At 47.9% G+C, this 15813-nt stretch overlaps 1 protein-coding gene across 1 annotated transcript in view; it reads right to left on the reverse strand.

Annotated features, from left to right (window-relative positions):
• Positions 1-15813, reverse strand: part of TAPBP (TAP binding protein) — a 47515-nt gene that overhangs the window by 30848 nt on the left and 854 nt on the right. The gene's annotated exons all lie outside the window — the stretch shown is intronic.

The following is a 15813-nucleotide window of genomic DNA, read 5'->3' on the forward strand; positions in this document are numbered from 1 at the left end:
GAAAATCCAACAACACAGATTTGTCCGCGGAAAATTTGAGAACATGCTAGCCATTTTGTTGGAGGAAAGACTGACAACAAATGTCCGATGGAGCGTACACGGTCGGATTGTCCACCAACAACCTCACATCCAACATTTGTTGTCGGAAAATCCGATCGTGTCTACAGGGCTTTAGAGTGATGAGTTTAATTCTAAAGACTTTATTGTTCCATATACAGGGCTTTTTTTTCACAGAAAATAGGTACAGGAACTCAACCACAACTCCCAAAAACCCCTCTCACCCCCCCCCCCCCCACACCTTCCAAACAGCAACAAATTGTGGGTGTGGTCAAATTCCACTAACAGTGGGGGGGGGTCTTAAAGGGGCAGGCTCATCCAGTGGGGTTGTCGGCTTCTGAACTGTACCCTGGGCACCTGCATCTCCCTTGCCCCCATCTTGCACTCAGTGAGAGCCATTGGGATATAAACTGTCACTTGTAAACAGAGAAGCCGGACTTCTGTGTTTACAAGAAAAAGAGGTGAACAGGAAGCCAGAGGTGGTGGAACTGAGTTCCACCAAGTTCCAGCTGAAAAATAGCCCTGCCCATATAACTGATATAAAGAGCTGTCCTAAGGAGGAGAAGAAGGCTAATGCCCTGTACACACGATCGAACTTTCCGACAACAAAACTGTGGATTTTTGTTCGAAGGTTGTTGGCTCAAACTTGTCTTGCATACACACAGTCACACAAATGTTGTGCAACAATTACAAACGTTGTGAGTACAAGACATACAGCGAGCTGATAAAAAAGAAGTTCAATAGTGATGCATGATTCCGAGCACGCGTGTTTGTACTTTTGTCCGAAGGACTTGTGTACGCACAAATGGAAAATCCGACAACAAACATTTGTTGGCAGAAGATTTGAGAACCTGCTAACCAACATTTTTTGGCGGAAAGTCCGACAACAAATGTCCAATGGAGCGTACACATGGTTGGACTTTCCGCCAATAAACTCACATCCAACATTTGTTATCGGAAAATCTGATCGTGTGTACGCGGTATTAGAAGACTTTGACCTGTCCTATCAGGGGAATAGTACCCATGGCAATTTGACCATATTAGGGTATTAAACCATGATAGGGTTGGTGGTCTCCAAAGCTTGAGTTCTTCATTGATATTGGTTTGGAAGGGGATAGAATTGGTCTGATTAGGGCCTTTAGGGGTCTGGGATACAGAGTGGGGATGGGGGTGGGGAACCGTGCAAGGTATGCCACGTACACACGATCGCACATGCCGACAAAAAAATCCATGGATTTTTTCTGACGGATGTTGGCTCAAACTTGTCTTGCATACATACGGTCACACAAATTTTTTCAGAAATTCCAAACGTCAAGAATGTGGTGACGTACGACGAGCCAAGAAAATTGAAGTTCAATAGCCAGTGTGGCTCTTCTGCTTGATTCCGAGCATGCGTGGAGCTTTGTGCATCGGAATTGTGTATACTCGATCGGAATTTCCGTCATCGGTCTTTGTTGTCGGATAATTTGAGATCCAGATCTCAAATTTTGTTTGTTGGAAATTCAGACGGAAAATGTTCGAGGGAGTCTACACGCAGACGGAATTTCCGACAACAAGCTCCCATCAAACATTTTATGTCGAAAATCAGACCATGTGTACGTGGCCGTAGAGGTTGCCACCCATATGGGATTGACCAGGACAGTATGGGTTTGGCAATTTGTGCCTGGGTTTCTGTCCCCTGGAAACCCGGGCACAACATATATCCAGCGCTTCTGTGTCCTGGTTTGTCCCGTCCTCCGCCCTGTAGCTCTGTGTTTACTGTGTGGCTGGTGGCGGCTGTACGCCTCTCTGCTCCATATCACGGTCCGGGTCACTAGTTGGTGTAGCGCCTCTCCTACACTTGTCTGTGTAAGAGCTCCTCACCTCATGGAGCCTCACCCTCTTCCTGCTCCACCACAGCTGGGGAGACAAGATATTGAGGTGACCTCCTCCGTACAGCAGGAACCCAAATGTACGATCGCAGCCACCCTCCTCTGTCAGCCCCCTTTCTCTCTGTCAGCCCCCCCTCTCTGTCAGCCCTCTTGTCCCCCTCCTCTCTGTCAGCCCCTTTCCTCTCTGTCAGCCCCCCTCCTCTCTGTCAGCCCCCTTCCTCTCTGTCAGCCCCCCTCCTGTCTGTCAGCCCCCTTTCTCTCTGTCAGCCACCCCTCTCTGTCAGCCCTCTTGTCCTCCTCCTCTCTGCCAGCCCCTTTCCTCTCTGTCAGCCCCCCCCTCCTCTCTGTCAGCCACCTTCCTCTCTGTCAGCCCCCTCCTCTCTGTCAGCCCTCTTGTCCCCCTCCTCTCGGGCAGCCCTTCCTCTCTGTCAGCTCCCCTCCTCTCTGTCAGCCCCCCTCCTCTCTGTCAGCCTCCCCTCCACTCTGTCAGCCCCCTCCTCTCTGTTAGCCCCCTTCCTCTCTGTCAGGCCCTTCCTCTCTGTCAGTCTCCCCTCCTCTCTGTCAGCCCCCCTCCTCTCTGTTAGTCCCCCTCCTCTCTGTCACCCTCCTTCCTCTCTGTCAGCCCCCTCCACTCTGTCAGGCCCCCTCCTCTCTATCAGCCCCCTCCTCTCTGTTGGTCCCCCTCCTCTCTGTCAGTCCCCCCTCCTCTATGTCAGCCCCTCTTCCTGTCTCTCAGCCCCCCTTCTCTGTGTTAGCCCCCCTTCCTGTCTGTCAGCCCCCCTCCTCTCTGTCAGCTCCCTTCCTTCATATCAGCCCTCCTCCTCTCTGTCAGCCCCCTCCTCTCTGTCAGCCCCCTTCCTCTCTGTCAGCCCCCCTCCTCTCTGTCAGCCCCCCTCCTCTCTGTGAGTCCCCCTCTTCTCTGTCAGCCCCCTCTTTTCTGTCAGCCCTCCTCCTCTCTGTCAGTCCCCCCTCCTCTCTATCAGCCCCCTCCTCTCTGTCAGCCCCCCTTTTCTCTGTCAACCCCTCGCCTCTCTGTTTTAACCCCATCCTGACCAGCCGCAGTTAGCATACCAAAAAGTCGGCACCTTTAAGGGTCATAGCAGACACGCGTGTGCGTGCTGCACGGCTGGTGAACCAATGCGCATGGCCCACGGCCACGATGTCCGATCTGTCCGCCTCAATGTCACAGTCCCGCTAAAAATATCAGATCATCGCTACTACTAGTTTTAAAAAAAAAATTCATAAATCTATCCCCTCTTTTGTAAACACTATAACATTTGCGCAAACCAATCAATATACGCTTATTGCCATTTAATTTACCAAAAATATGTAGAAGAATATATATTGGCCTAAACTGATAAAGAAATGTATTTTTTTACATTTTTTTTTGGATATTTATTATAGCAAAAAGTTAAATATATTTTCCTTTTTTTCCAAAATTGTGGCTTTTTTTGTTTATAGCACAAAAAAACAAAACCATAGAGGTGATCAAATACCACAAAAATAAATCTCTATTTGTGGGATACAGCGTCGCATGATCGCTCAATTGTCAGTTAAAGTGGCAAAGTGCCATATTGCAAATCTTCCGGTCTGTAAGTGGTTAAACTAAAAGTTCAGTTGATGTTGTTTTTTTTTTCTTGTCTGTGTCCCATTAGGAAGGTTTTCCCCTTCATTTCCTGTGCTGAGATACAACCAAAAGTGACAGAAATCCTCTCCATAGTGAGGGGAATTCCAATATTAGACCGCTGTCACGGGAATATTTTTAGCTCTTATAAGATATACTCTCAACTCTTGTTCTAGTGACTACCTGTAAAAATTTGGGATTTTCCATAATTTTTTGTACCAGTGGCCAATAGTCACCAGAACCAATAGAGAGGGTGACTCTAGCAAACAAACAGCAATAACATGACAAGGCTTCTAACCCTTCCACAAGCTAAAGTATTTAACATTTAAACTAATGCCGCATACACACGACCGGACTTTCCAGCAGAATAGGTCAGACGGAATTAGTCCGTTGGACAATCCAATCGTGTGTGGGCTAATCCGATCGATTTTCGTTTAAAAATTCTGACAGACCTAGAAATAGAACATGCTTCAACTCTGTCTGACGGACTCAATTCCTATTGGGAAATCCGTTTGTCTGTATGCTGGTCAGATGGACCAAATACGACGCAAGGGAAGCTATTGGCTACTGAATTTTTTAGTCCCGTTTACGTCATCACGTTCAAAACGAACGGACTTTCGAACGAACTTAGTCCGTTCATGTGTGCCCAAGTCCGTTCGTTCAGAAAGTCTGTCGGAACTTCGCCGAAAGTCCGTCGGGAAGTCTGTCGGACCTAGTCTGCCGCAAAGTCCGGTCGAGATGACCCACCCCTTGGTATCACTGGTTTCCATTGAAACAAGCAAGCAACTAGCAGTTTTAGAAAGGCCAGCATTACCAACCCTGGCCATTGCTATTTACTGTGACCAACAGGAAGTAAGAAATATCTCTCTTAAGGGGAAACACAGCTATAGATATCTGACAGAAGTTCTCTCTCTTTCTACTATTTTAACTACTTCACCTCCGAACGATTTACCCCTCTTCCTTTCTTTTTTGCAGTATGGCACTGCGTTACTTTGACTGACAATTGCCCCGGTCGTGCGACTCTGTACCCAAATAAAATTGATGGTTTTTTCCCCCACAAATAGAGCTTTCTTTTGGTGATATTTGATCATCTCTGCGCTTTTTTATTTTTTGCACTAGAAACACCGACAATTTTGAAAAAAAAAAAAAACGTTCTGTTCTAAAATACATCCAATCAAAAAAAATATTTAAAAATCAAACTTCTAATCAATTTAGGCCAATATGTATTCTGCTACATATCTTTGGTAAAACAAAAATTCCCAATAAGTGTACATTGATTTGCGCGAAAGTTACAGCATCTACAAACTATAGGATATTTTTGTTTATTTTTGTACTAGTAATGGCGGTGATCAGTAACTTATAGCGGGACTGTGATATTACAGCGGAAAAAATCGAACACTCTTGCCTCGTACACATGATCGAACTATCCAGCGGACTTAGTACGGTGGACAACTCGCCGGACTATGGCGGGAGTCTGCCGGACTTTTGAAATGAACGGACTTGCCCACACACGGAGAAAAGTCTGTTCATTTTGAACATGGCCCGGCCGGTCAGGAAAGGGGGTGGGGACGGCGAGCGCCCCCCCCCCCCCGAGCCGTACCAGGCCGCGTGCCCTCAACATGGGGGGGGTGAAGAAGGCAGCGGCAGCTATAAGAAGATAGTGGAGGCCCGGCAAGAAGAACCGAAGAGCGGGACAAAAACCCGAAGTCGGAAGAAGACCCCCGGACAGTAAAAGAGCTAGTAAAAGAGCTAGCAGAAGATAGCAGAGGAGTCCGGCGAGAAGACCCCCCAAGACAGAAGAAGACCACCGGAGCTGTCCAATAAATTATTTTAAAAACTTGTGTTGTGTTTTTTTATTTACACGTTGTCTTCATCAACATGGAGACAAGGTGCTTTGGGGTGGGGGGGCCGCAGGGCCCCCCTTCCCCAAAGCACCCCCCCATGCTGAGGGCACAGCTCGGGAGGTGGGGGGCGCTCGCTCGTCCCCACCCCCTTTCCTGACCGGCCGGGTTGCGTGCTCAGATAAGGGTCTGCTATGGACTTTGGGGGGACCCCCACGCCCTTTTTTCGGCTTAGGGGTTCCCCTTTAAGTCCATACCAGGTGATGGGGCTAGCGAGGTGTCAATCTCGCCAATGGAGGTGGGGACATTGACTTCCTTCCCTAGTCCCGTATACCTGGAGCTGCATTCAAAATGAACGGACTTTTCTCCATGTGTGGGAAAGTCCGTTCATTTCAAAAGTCCGGCGGACTAGCACACAGACGGGCGGATTGTCCGCCGGACTGCCGAGTCCGGCGGACAATTTTGAGTCAAAACTTCTTTCTAAGTCCGCTGGACTTTTGGGAACAAAAAGTCCGCCGGAGCCCACACATGGGCGGATTATCCAACGGACTTGGTCCAGCGGACAATCTGCCCGTGTGTGGGCTCCGGCGGCTGAAATAGGGTTAAAGCCGCCCACAAAGCGCAGATGCAGTGGTGCTTTGCCGGCGGGTTTGTGGCGCTGCCCCATTGTTTTCAATGGAAAGAGGTGCTTTAGAAACGGTGTATACACCACTCCTATAGCGCTGCAAAGATGCGGCTTGCAGGACTTTTTTCCCGTCCTGCAAGCGCACCACTCCAGTGTGAAAGCCCTTGGGCTTTCACACTGGAAACACAGGAGGTTCTTTACAGACGCTACACAGGCACTATTTTTTGCGTTTTTAGCGTATGTAAAGCGCCTCAGTGTGAAAGTAGCCTTAAGGGTTTACTGTGTGCCTAGCTAATGTTTCAGTGTAGTGGGGTAGGTGCTTTTACTAGTGGAAGGCATGGATTGGTGTTTCTGCTTTATAGAAACACAGGATCCATGTCTTCTGTACTGACAGAACATCAATCTGCCTTGTATACATAGGCAGACTAGCAATCTGTCAGTGTACCAAACGATCAGCGGGTGCTGGCGGAGATTGGGTCCTCAGAACCCGCTGATTGGCTCCTGCTTTGTAATATCAGTGCACGGAAGTACAGAATCATTTGTATACACATTATCTCACACAAGTGAGTACACCCCTCACATTTTTGTGAATATTTTATTCTATCTTTTCAAGTGACAACACTGAAGAAATGACACTTTGCTACAATGTAAAGTAGTGAGTGTACAGCTTGTATAACAGTGTAAATTTGCTTTTCCCTCAAAATAACTCAACACACAGCCGCTGGCAACAAAAGTGAGTACACCCCTAAGTAAAAATGTCCAAATTGAGCCCAACATGTCAATATGTTGTGTGGCAACCATTATTTTCAAGCACTGCTTTAACCCTCTTGGGCATGGAGTTCACCAGAGCTTCACAGGTTGCCACTGTAGTCCTCTTCTACTCCTCCATGACGACATCATGGAGTTGGTGGATGTTGGAGACCTTGTGCTCCTCCACCTTCTGTTTGAGGATGCCCCACAAATGCTCAATAGGGTTTAGATCTGGAGACATGCTTGTCCAGTCCATCACCTTTACCTTCAGCTTCTTTAGCAAGGCAGTGGTCATCTTGGAGGTGTGTTTGGGGTCCTTATGTTGGAATACTGCCCTGCGGCCCAGTCTCTGAAGGGAGGGGATCATGCTCTGCTTCAGTATGTCACAGTACATGTTGAGATTCAGGGTTCCCTCAATGAACTGTAGCCCCCCAGTGCCGGCAGCACTCATGCAGCCCCAGACCATGACACTCCCACCACCATGCTTGACTGTAGGCACGACACACTTTGTTTTTGTACTTCTCACCTGGTTTCCGCCACACAATCTTGATGCCACCTGAACCAAATAAGTGTATATTGGTCTCATCAGACCACAGGACATGGTTCCAGTAATCACTGTCCTTAGTCTGCTTATCTTCAGCAAACTGTTTGTGGGTTTTCTTGTGCATCATATTTAGAAGAAATTTCTTCTGGGATGACAGCCATGCAGACCAATTTGATGAGCGCCGTATGGTCTGAGCACTGACAGGCTAACCCCCCACCCCTTCAACCTCTGCAGTAATGCCGACAGCACTCCTACACTTTGGACCCAATTTGGACATTTCCACTTAGGGGTGTACTCACTTTTGTTCAGCGGTTTAGACATCAAAACGGAGTTCCATCCGTTTTTTTCGTTTATTAAAAGTCAGAAGTTACAAAAAGCATAGCTGCTGACTTTTAATAAACCGACACTTACCTTTCCCATGGTCCAGCGATGTGGCCGCCCGGAGCCTATCCCCTCTCCCCCTCCTCTCCTCAGCGCCATCATAGCAACTGTGGGCACCCGGCCGTGACAGCTTACGGCTTCACGGCCGGGCACGCACTGTGCATGCGCGAGCCTCACTGCGCTCTGCTATTGGCCAGCCAGTCTTCTGGGACCTGTGTTGTGTCCCAGAAGATCGTTGGCAGGGAGGGGCCGCCTAGGGCGAGAGGAGGAGTCGCCTAGGCGGCCGAGAACAGGAAGGAGGAAGTGCGACAGAAAGTCCCACTAGTCCCTTCGCCAAAAAAATGACATGCCAAATGTGGCATGTCAGGGGGCGAAGAGTGCTTAAAGCGGAAGTTCCATTTCTGGGTGGAACTCCGCTTTAATGGCTGTGTGTTGAGTTATTTTGAGGGGACAGCAAATTTACACTGTTATACAAGCTGTACACTCACTACTTTACATTGTAGACAAGTGTCATTTCTTCAGTGTTGTCACATGAAAAGATAGAATAAAATAGTCACAAAAATATGAGGGGTGTACTTACTTTTGTAAGATACTGTAGATCCTGTAAAGCACGGCTGCCCTGTAGCACTAAATCTGCTATTAGCAAGTAGTTGAAAATTGCAAAATTAACCAATAGTCACTAGCTTACTTTTTTCCTTCTGATTGAATTTAGTAATGTTTTTGATGTAACATTTTATTGGTTTATTTGTTGCTATACTTGTTACATTTTTGCATTATGTACTCATCCTGTTCATAAATTGATCTGTTTAGCTTTATTGCTATTTGAATATTGTACCACCATCCTTGTATGTACTCCATTTGTCAATCTTTGTTACATTTAAAAAGTAATAAACAAACTTGCCGATAATTTTTTTTTTTTTATTACCGTCTGTACTGTAGTTGCACTCTGTTATCTGTAAAGCTTTGGCATATAATTTCCTCACCAGCAGTAATAGTATTGTAGCACTGACCCCCGAGGGAGCGGCTGAATTTTTCCTGGGCTTACCAATTACCTCCACCAGCTCGTAACTCGTTGTCCTTGTCTAGGGGTTCCCAGGGTTGATGACTGTAGAGGCCGGCACTTAAATTCCTTTTTAGGATTTTTATTTGCATGAAACGGTTGAACAAACTCAGTCTCTAAATTGGGAATAGAGGGCATGAGGATAAGATTTAGCTCAGGTGCTTGGAACTGCTGACTTCAATGAAAGTCTCTTTCTGTACATAATCCAGCTAATAGCCACCCGCAGCTGGATTCTCTAATGCCGCGTACACACGATCGGAATTCTCGTCGGAAGAAGCTCTGATGGTTTTCCCGACGGAATTCCGCTCAAGCTGTCTTGCCTACACACGGTCACAACAAATTCTGATAGTTTAGAACGCGGTGACGTACAACACGTACGACGGGACTAGAAAAAGGAAGTTCAATAGCCAGTAGCCAATAGCTTCTGTCTCGTAGTTGAATCTGAGGATGCGGGATTTTTTGGCTTGTCGGAATTGCATACACATGATCGGAATTACTGATAGAAAGTTTTTCAGTCTGGAAAATTGAGAACATGCTATCAATTTTTGGCTGGCGGGAATTCGGACAGCTACGTTCCGATGGAGCATACACACGGTCGCATTTTCCCATGAAAAGCTCTCATCTGCCTTTTTCTGGCCGGAATTCCGATCGTGTGTACGCGACATAACTGTTGGATAAATTCTTGAGCTTGGATCTAGCAGCCAACAAGTAAATCTTATGCCGCGTACACACGGGCGGACTGTATGACCTACTTAGTCCGCCGAAACACATTTCAGCGCACAGTCTGCTCGTGTGTGGGCTTCAGCGGACTTTTTCAGCGTGCAGTACGGCGTACTAAGTATTTCGGATTTTTCGAAATTCTGTCCGTCGTACTCGCATTTCGGCGGCCCGGTCTTCTGTCGCCGCCGCCGCCGCCCGTTCTTTTTCTTCTTCTTCTCCAGGAGATGTTGCCTCGATGATCTCTCCGGCCGGAATGCCAGGGACGCACTGCGCGGCCACTTATATAGGGACAAGGGGCGGTGTCACATGGCTTTATGTCACATGGGTTGATGTCACATGGGGACTATGACATCGTAAGGGGGCGGGGTCACCATGTGACACCAACCCATGTGACATAAAGCCATGTGACACCGCCCCTTGTCCCTATATAAGTGGCCGCGCAGTGCGTCCCTGGCATTCCGGCCGGAGAGATCATCGAGGCAACATCTCCTGGAGAAGAAGAAGAAGAAGAAGAACGGAAGGCGGCGGCGGCGGCGACAGAAGACCGGGCCACCGCCTGTAAAAGAGCTATAAGAAGGCGCGGTGGCCCAGCAGAAGAACCGAAGAGGGGGACAAGACCCCCGAAGTCGGGAGAAGAGGCCGGCGGCGAGGAAGAAAGCCGGACTCCTCCGCTAGCAAAAGAGCTACAAGAAGATAGCGGAGGAGTCCGGCGAGAAGACCCCCGAAGACGGAAGACCCCCGGAGCTGTGCAATAAAGTATTTTATCTCGTGTGTTGTGTTTTGTTTTGTACTTTTATTTTACAGGTGAATGGGTAGGGGTACATTGTACCCCATACTCATTCACATAGGGTGGGGATTCCGATAAGCCCCCCGCCCGCAGACCCCGACAACCAACGGCCAGGGTTGTCGGGAAGAGGCCCTTGTCCTCATCAACATGGGGACAAGGTGCGCGGCCCCCCCCCTTCCCCAAGGCACCCCCCATGTTGAGGGCACGCGGCCTGGCCTGGTACGGCTCAGGAGGGGGGTGCTCGCTCGCCCCCCTTTCCTGGCCGGCCGGGTAGCGTGCTCGGACAAGGGTCTGTTGTGGACTTGGGGGGGACCCCCACGCCATACCAGTCCATACCAGACGGCGGGGTCAGCGACGTCTCCTTCGCGGGCCCCGCCTACCTGGAGACGCGCTCGAAATGAGCGGACTTTCCTCCGCGTGTGTGGGCGAGTCCGTTCATTTCAAAAGTAGGGCGGATAGTATGGCGGACTTAGTACGCCGTATTAGTCCGCTCAAAAAGTGGTGTGTGGGCAAGTAGCCCGTTCGGAAAGTCTGACGGACAGTCTGGCGTACTTTTCCGCCAGACTAAGTACGTCATACAGTCTGCTCGTGTGTACGCGGCATTAGTCCTTGTACACACGGGCGGACATTCCGACCACAAAATCCGTCTGATTTTTTCCGACGGATTTTGTCCGAAACTGGTGTTGCATACACACGGTCGGACAAAGTTGTCGGAAAATCCGATCGTTCAGAACGTAATGACGTTAGTTCGTTATGACGGGACTACATTCAGGCTAGTAGCCAATAGCTTTGGTCTCCTAATTTGTTGTGAGCATGCGTGGCACTTTGTCCAATTGGAATTCTCTACAAACGATCAGACAAAGTCTGATCTGATCATGTCTGAAAATTTTATATCCAGCTCTCAAACTTTGTTGATCGGACATTCTGATGGAAAAAGTCTGATGGAGCCCACACACGGTCGGATTATCCGACAACACGGTCCGATCGGACATTTTCCGTTGGAATTTCCGACCGTGTGTACAAGGACTAACTTTGCAAAGTCTCTCACACAGATTTGGTTGAAGAACTTAGTTATAACCGGAAGGGTAGAGGTAGAAGCTTTTCTTACTGTACCAGAATCTTTCAGCCAGTCTGGCGATACCGTAAGAATTGTGGATTCAATCAATGTCCATCGCAGCTCAGCTTCCAGGCTCTTACCGAGCAGCCAGCCTCGTGCGTGGCTCTCCTACTGAAGAGTCCTCCCCTGGTTGCATGTAGAGTTGCTGGGCCTCCCCAAACCCGAGACGGCACCGGAACACCTTAGAATCCTCCTTCTAGTTACTGTGCCTCGAACTAGCCAGTTTCAAAGGCTCGGGAACGGATGGATCCACACCCCAGGCCATGAGGGCCCCTGGGGGCTGGTCAGGAGGACCAGGGCGATGGAGTCAGCAACAACTTCTGGACCGGAACCCAGAACCACGTGACTTCAGCACCTTAAGTACCCTCTCCCGGAATACACAGCGAGACAAACGCGCCCACTGATTGGCTCCGAGAGAGATTGGTACCCAATGCGTCCAACCACTGGAAACTTTCTGAAAAGTTGCATTTCAGCAGAAGCTGTGATCTCCTTCATACACAGCAGCTAAGTGGTTAGCACTTCTACTTGCAGCGCTGGGGTCTTCAGTTAACGTCTGCTTGGAGTTTGAATGTTCTCCCTCTGCTTGCCTGGCTTTCCACCTACGCTCCAAAGACATGCTGGTAGGGTAATTGGCTCCTGTCTAAACTGGCCCTAGTATGTGTATGTATGTGCGTAGGGAGTAGGGAACTTAGATTGCAAGCTTCTTGAGGCAGAGGCATATCTAGAACCTTCAGGGCCCCCCGGTGCAAGAAACCATGAAGGGCCCCCCTGGTATTGTTTAGGAACTCCGTTGGGGGGGGGGGGCTTGGGTGAAATAACAGGGCTCTAAATAGACCCCTGATGTACCACTTTTGAGAGAGAAAGGGACTGAGGACAGATTCATCAGTCCCTCTCTCTGCAGCCTCAGCTGCACAGAATGAATGCACAGGAATGTACAGAGCTTCCCATTCATTCATAAATTCATAAAAGCTATTAATGAATAAAAAAAAAGAAAAACTGTGGCGATCACTGACTATTTATTAAGATAAGGAAGGGGCCGGTAAATGACACATTTACTGGCTCTTTCCCTGCTCTCCATCCTGATAGACCCCCCCCCCCCCAGCAGCTGGCAGGAGGTGGGAGCCAAACAGCGCTGGGGCCCTGGATAGCAGGACAGGGATAGGGAGGTGGAGGGAGCAGCATAGGGAGGATTTGATGCCTTCCATTTCCCTCCTACAGCCGCTGAGTGTCTTCGGGAGAGAAAGGAGGAGAAGCGTGCATTCAGCGGCTGCATGGAGGGATCGGTTCCTCTACATGACACCAGCCCTGCTGTCCTCCTATCCAAGCATACAGGTCGCACCAGCCCAGAGAAGGGGGGGGGGCAGGTCCCAATGCCAACCCCTGCGACCCCTGTACGTACACCCGTCTTGAGGTCAGGAACTAAAATGACTATACAATAGCACAGTGGCTAAGTGGTTAGCACGTCTGCCTTGCAGCACTAAGATCGTCAGTTTGCATCCCAACCATGGCACTACCTGCCTGGAGTTTGCATTTTCTTCCTGTGCCTGTGTGGGTTTCCACCCACACTCCAAACATGCTGGTAGGTCAAATGGCCATAGTATGTGTATGTATAAATGTGAGTTAAGGGCCTTAGATTGTAAGCTTCTTGAGGGCAGGGACTGATTTGACTGTAAAATATATAAAGTATATTTGTAAAGTGCTGCATAAATTGACAGTGCTATATACAGTGAGGGAAAAAGTATTTGATCCCCTGCTGATTTGTACATTTGCCCACTGACAAAGAAATGATCAGTCTATAATTTTAATGGTAGGTTTACTTTAACAGTGAGAGACAGAATAATAACAAAAATATCCATAAAAACGCATTTCAATAAAGTTATAAATTGATTTGCATTATAAATTAGTGAAATAAGTATTTGATCCCCTATCAGTCAGCAAGATTTCTGGCTCCCAGGTGTGCTCAATACAGGTAATGAGCTGAGATTAGGAGCACTCTCTTAAAGAGAGTGCTCCTAATCTCAGCTTGTTACCTGTGTAAAAGACACCTGTCCACAGAAGCAATCAATCATTTAGATTCCAATCTCTCCATCGTGGCCAAGACCAAAGAGCTGTCCAAGGATGTCAGGGACAAGATTGTAGACCTACACAAGGCTGGAATGGGCTACAAGATCATCGCCAACAGTTGGTGCGATTATTCCTGAATCGATGAAACACAAAATAACTGTCAATCTCCCTCTGTCTGGGGCTCCATGAAAGATCACCCCTCATGGAGTTTCAATGATCAAGAGAAGAGTGAAAAATCAGCTCAGAACTACATGGGAGAATCCTGTCAATGATCTCAAGGCAGTTGAGACAATCGTCACCAAGAAAACAATTGGTAACACAATACACTGTGAAGGACTGAAATCCTGCAGGGCCTGAAAAGTCCCACTGTTAAAGAAAGCCCATGTACAGGTCCGTCTGAAGTTTGCTAATGAACATCTGAATGATTCAGAGGAGAACTGGGGGAAAGTTTTGTGGTCCGATGAGACCAAAATCCAGCATCAACTCAACCTGTTTGGAGGAGAAAAGGGTAAAAAGGGGAAGCGCCACCTGAATGTAGTCTTACCAATGTATGTTTTAATGACACAACATTAGGTTACACTTACAAGACAACAACGATAAAAGGGCTCATCTGTCAATCAGTGTTCCATGGAAGATTCCTCAATTCCCAATCCGGATGAAGCTGCAGAGATGTAGGGCTGCAAATTGATGTATTACCGGTAGAGAGTACCTCCTATGGCCATCAGGAAGACGCTGGGGCCATCGTGGAACGTGCGTGACGTCACGGGTCATCTGGTTACTTCCGGGTACACTTCCGGGGGAGGGTTTCCAACAAAGAGACAAGCTAATGCTGGATGAGAGGATAGGCTATCCTATGGCTATCCGCCAATCCAGCATTAGCTTGTCTCTTTGTTGGAAACCCTCCCCGGGAAGTGTACCCGGAAGTAACTAGATGACTCGTGACGTCACGTGCATTCCACGACGGCCCCAGCATCTTCCTGATGGCCACAGGAGGTACTCCCTGCCGATAATACATCCATTTGCAGCCCTACATCTCTGCAGCTTCATCCCGATTGGGAAATGGGGAATCTTCCATGGAACACTGATTGACAGTCTTGTCTTGTAAAGCCACATACACACTATCAGATTGTTTGCTGATTTTTTCCTTCAGGTTTACCAAAACCATGTAGTAGAAGGGCCTGCCTGATTGCATACACATTGAAACCCCTAAGGTTTGACCTCATATTATATGGTTTTGGTAAATCTGATGGAAAAAATCAGCAGACAATCTGATAGCGTGTATGGGGCTTAAGTGTAACCTAGTATTGTGTCATTAAAACATACATTTTAATACTACACTCAGGTGACGCTTCCCCTTTTTACTCTTTTCTTGCTTACTACAGAGCAGGCTCTCTGAGGACAGCAGCCGCCTTTTTGATCAGCCATTATACTTTGCTTTTAACTCCTGAACTGCCAGATACCAGTTTAACCCTTGGACTGCCAGTTTAGGTACTATGGACTTAATACTCCTATAATTGTCCAATTATTGTATGCATATTTTGTATTTGCACTTACAGTTACTATCACATGTATTTGTTTGGAGGAGGAGGAATGCTGCCTATGACCCCAAGGACACCATCTTCACCGTCAAACATGGAGGTGGAAACATTATGCTTTGTTTTTTCTGCTAAGGGGACAGGACAACTTCGCCGCATCAAAGGGAGGACGGACGGGGTCATGTACCATCAAATCTTGGGCGAGAACCTCCTTCCCTCAGCCAGGGAAAATGAAATGGGTCGTGGATGGGTATTTCCAGCATGTCAATGACGCAAAACACATGGCCAAGGCAACAAAGAAGTGGCTCAAAAGAAGCACATTAAGGTCTTGGAGTGGCCTAGCCAATCTCCAGACCTTAAACTAATAGAAACTATGTGGGGGAAGCTGAAGGTTTGAGTTACCAAACGTCGGCCTCAAAACCTTAACGACTTGGAGAGGATCTGCAAAGAGGAGTGAGGACAAAATCCCTCCTGAGATGTGTGCAAACCTGGTGGCCAACTACAAGAAACGTCTGACCTCTGTGATTGCCAACAAGGGTTTTGCCACCAGGGGTCAAATACTTATTTCACTCATTAAAATGCAAATCAATTCATCCATTTTTTTGTTGTTATTCTGTCTCTCGCGGTTAAAATAAAACCTATCATTAAAATTATAGTCTGATAATTTCTTAGTCAGTGGGCAAACGTACAAAATCAGCAGGGGATCAAATACTTTTTAACCCTCAAGTACCTGTAATAAATAAATATATGTACAATATCTATGTTGGCTCTAATGCCCATCTAGATCCAGGCCCCTTCTCAGGTCACTGGCTGTAGATCCTTTTCTATGACACCTTC

This window comes from Lithobates pipiens, unplaced genomic scaffold (genome assembly GCF_037356315.1).
Source record: "Lithobates pipiens isolate NorthernLeopardFrog02 unplaced genomic scaffold, aLitPip1_a1.2 Scaffold_1, whole genome shotgun sequence".
Classification (NCBI taxonomy): domain Eukaryota; kingdom Metazoa; phylum Chordata; class Amphibia; order Anura; family Ranidae; genus Lithobates; species Lithobates pipiens.